The sequence below is a fragment of the Ruditapes philippinarum genome, unplaced genomic scaffold (genome assembly GCF_026571515.1).
Source record: "Ruditapes philippinarum isolate M1 unplaced genomic scaffold, ASM2657151v2 ctg5142_1_1_1_1, whole genome shotgun sequence".
NCBI lineage: Eukaryota > Metazoa > Mollusca > Bivalvia > Venerida > Veneridae > Ruditapes > Ruditapes philippinarum.
In genome coordinates, this window is record NW_026862790.1 from 51,345 (window position 1) to 56,027 (window position 4,683).

The following is a 4,683-nucleotide window of genomic DNA, read 5'->3' on the forward strand; positions in this document are numbered from 1 at the left end:
ATACCCTTGAAAAAGTACATGATACTTAATTCATCCGTACTAAACAGTGGTGGACCGTACCATTCCGTACCGTTTCGTGTTGCAACGCAATAAACCGTGTAAGACCGTGCTAATCCTTGCCTCTCCGTAGCAAAACGTATTACAATGCCGTATTAATCCGTATTAAAGCCGTAGCTTATACGTAGGGTTACCGTACAAATACGTAATTCTGCGTACCAAACCGTGGAAATCCTTGACAAGTTGGTTGACTACGAATCAGTACGGACTAGTACGGTTTTCGTACGGACCAGAACGTATCAGTACGGTTTAATACGGACTAGTAGGGATACGCTACGGTTGATTTTTCCGTAGCAAATTTTTGTGCATGTTCAAAAATTGTCAAGGATCGCTACGGATATACAAGGACTACTACGATTGATTACGGTTACAATACGGAGAGCTACTGACCAGAACGGGTAGCTACAGACGATGCCAGATTTAATCCGAGGCTCTTCCTTGGGCGTATTCCGTGAATATGTGACCGGTGTATAATTGTCTAATTTTGCTGTGGTTTATGAGTGAAAGAACGAACAAACGAATAGAATATTAAATAATATATAAAGATAACCTTGATTGATGCCTACAGCGCTTTAGTATTTCTCTATTTGCTAAAGTCGTACTTTTTGTTGAAATACCGAAATTTCTATTTCAATTCCATATACATGCATAGGACTTTTCAAACTTGTATATGCTAGCAATCAATATACCTTCCTAATATGCGGTCATTCAAAAACTTTATCGGTTTTTTTTATAAAATACGGACCGAATGAAAAAAATCAGAGTATTAAAATAACGTTTATCAGTTTTAAAACGGACAACCTTAAGTTACCCGTATTTTTTCCCTTATATTTAAAGTCGTTGTAAATTCCGTAGAATCAAGAACCATATTTGTTCCGCAGTGAAATCCATTATTTTTATGTGACATAAAATAATTATTATTGCTTATAAACAAATAAAAATGCATGTCACGTCCCGGAATATCTTATGTAATTATGCCAGTAATTCAGTGGTTGTAAAGTAGCGTCAATACATGTGTATGTAGCAGATACAAATGCAAATGCAAGGTTATAATAATGCGTGCAGAATTACATTTTTAGTTACAACAAAGGTTTTTTTTACAGATTTATGACTTATATGGCCCTGTAACACCGCACTTTGGGGTCAAACGCACTTTGGGGTCGAACCCCCAAAGTGCGTAACGCACTTTGGGGTCGGACCCCATAGTGCGTTACGCACTTTGGGGTCCAATTTCGACCCCAAAGTGCGTTAAACAGGTACATATGCATTTTTCAACATCAGGCAAACGACCGCACTTTGGGGTCAGAGAAAATTTATGTTCATTATGTTTTAAATAATATAGTGTAGTCAAAGCCAATGGTAAACAAAAATCAAGGTATTAAATAGACACAAAACATGTGCCCTGAATCAATAGGGATTTAAATGGTCTTGATTAGTAAGTGAAGAACTTTCACAAAATAAATCACCAAAAAAAGAATTTGTATCAATGCAGCACGCCTCCAGATTCACGCTAATTTTCATGAAAATTTTGAAAATTTATTTGAATGTATAATATTGTGGAATAACCAAAAGGAAGCAATTTGCACATTATCAATGGCACACTTATAAATTACCAAAAAGTTGTCAAAAGAGGGGATTGTGGGGTATCGATCTCCCCGAGGTTTAAAAATAACATTTTAAAGGCCCATTATGCTTTTATTTGTTTTTCTTCAGCTTTTTTATTTTGATGTTCTTTTATATTATCAAAAAAATACACATTGGCCAATTACCTGAACCATCTTTTTCATCTGTTGCTTTTTGACAATGATGAGTACAGTACTGTTATAGTGATAAGTAGTTTACATGTTTTATATGGAAGTCAAATACTACATTGTTTTGACTACTTTTATGACAAATAATTTCACATTTATCGCTACTTTATTCAGGTAACAAGCATCTTACATTTCTCTGATACCATTATTTTAACATTATAAAATTCATCTTTCTAAAGAAGTATGTAAGATTTCCCATTAAAAAAGCATCTGGCGAACGGTTGTTACGGAGGGGGAAAAATATTAACTGCATTTTATTTCATTCCTTACATATTTAAAATGGAGCTCAACATGGCACCAAAAGTTATCAAGTAGATTGACTGACAGAACGGTATATTTTTCGCAGCATCTTTAAACTTTAGGAATACACGATTTCTGTACTAAAATAATTTGAACGGTGGCAAAAAAGTGACATTTGCAACCTTTTTTTTTTGTTTTTGATACTTTTTTTTGTTTGGATTTTTCGTACATATTTTTTGTTGTTTTTTTTGTTTGTCATACATTTTTTTTTAGTTTTGAATACATATTCTTTTTAAGTTTTGCATACATATTCTTTTTAAGTTTTGCATACATATTTTATTTTAGTTTTGCATACATATTTTATTTGAGTTTTTGGTACATATTTTATTTTTGTTTTGTTTTTTACTTTTTTTCGTACATAATTTTACATGACGCCATTTGCAAAGTAGAGGTTTGGATAATTACCATTTTCAAACACTTCACCATCTGTAAATTACAGTACCCCATTTGCAAACGCCATTTGCAAATACCAACATTTTCATTTTTGGAGGTATCAAAAAGATAATAACACTTTTTAGAATATATATATATACAGAGACATAGATATTATCTATGTCTCTGATATATACATGTACATGTATATACATGTATATATATATTTTTTTTCTAAATCAGTGGAATATAAGGACCTATTTAGATTTTTTATTGTGCATTATTGTAATACACCAGTCATTTGTAACCACCTCCCTTGCCCCCGGGGGAGTGCGGGTTAAAAAAGAATCGTGTGATGTCTGCGCTGTTCCGGGGCATAAGGCAGAAATGTTATTATCTAAATATCCCCAGCAGGGCGAAGATTTTACCAGTGGTCGGCTTGGTTTAAAGTCAATGCCCCTCCCCCCGCTATACTCAGGGGGTGGGGTTGAGTGGTGCATATTCATTCACCAATCAACAGCCCTTTCCAAATAGACACTAATATAATAGTAGATAATAATTTTTAAAAAATACACTAATTATATAAAATACATATGATTTAAAAAATGGGCCGAAAAAGGTCGGCCGAAACCAGACTTGCGCGGCCAAAAACGACTGGGCCGATTCCAAAAAATGGGCCGAAATGTGACCAAACTACTGTGCTAGTTTTATACTCAACTATGGGCTGTTATGAGATGTGAAGGCTGTTTTGATTGGCTAAAATATGTACGAAAAACCAAAATAAAAAATGTACGAAAAACTTTAATAAAATATGAATGCAAAGCTCAAAAAAAGAAAAAAAATATGAATGCAAAACTGAAAAAAAAATATGTATGCAAAACTTAAATAAAAATAAATGCAAATGTCACTTTTATGCCACCGTAATTTTGTTATATGAACAAATTATTGTTATTATTGGATATTTTAAGTGGTAAAATTAATGAAACTTTTATCACTTAAGCATCATCAAAGTATTGACCGCCATATTGAACTCCACCTTAAATATTTCAATGTCGAAGATCGAAAATAAGTCAGTATTAAAGCAGGACTCAGATTACACCTTTAGACCTCTGGAACCCAAAGTGCGTTGATATGTAGCATATTAACGCACTTTGGGGTCAATTTCTCTATTTTGACCCCAAAGTGCGTTTGACCCCAAAGTGCGGTGCGAAGTTTAACGCACTTTGGGGTCGGACCCCAAAGTGCGTTTGACCCCAAAGTGCGGTGTTACATGTCCCTTTATAAACGGATATGTGGAAATATAGCCCAGGGTTATATAGCAAACAGCCGTTTATGTACGCCATATAACCTGTCAGAAATATTTTTATAATTTATAATACTAAGAGGCAGGACGTGAAGTGGTTGCACACTTGGTTCAATTTTCGAAACGTGTGATAAAATTTTTGACAGGCAGGTGGGTTTCTTTTTTGAAGTGTTTTTTTTAAGTTCATTAGAATGTATATTCCATAATGCAATATATATGCCACACTCGGTTAAAGATTTCAGCATCCTAGATTCTGTTTTGACGAAGTTATTGAAGATATAAACTGATCATGTAGATATTTCTTAATTTGACATGTGACTGTTCTGGTCAGTTTTTCTTCTAATTTATTCGAAATTGTAAGTTTTGATCTGCATTTAACAATGACAAAATATGTTTCTGTCAATGCTGTACAAATGGTTTAGTTCGCAAGTCCGAAGATAACGTTCAATACACAAAAGTATCTTGTTCAAGCACATTTTGATTGCAGACTTATACTTCAAGCATTTTTGGTTGCAAACTTATTTCTTACTCTATTGAAATCCATAGTAAAACTTTTAAAAAGGAGTGTAGAAGGTTATATTTATTAACCAATTTTCAATGGAAATTATTTACATTTATGTTCTGTTACTTGTTTTTGTTATAAATGTTATTTATACTTTCTTCTTTTATAACAATTATGCACTTTATGTTTCAAATTACATGGTTCTCAGTTTAATACTATAATCATCAGTAAAAGCCTGCAAACAAAATAATTCCTAGAACCCAACCTTTAATATTTTTTCGGCATATGTGTGTATATGATTTTATATACATTTTTCAGAAATGTTTGCTTGCTTTGTA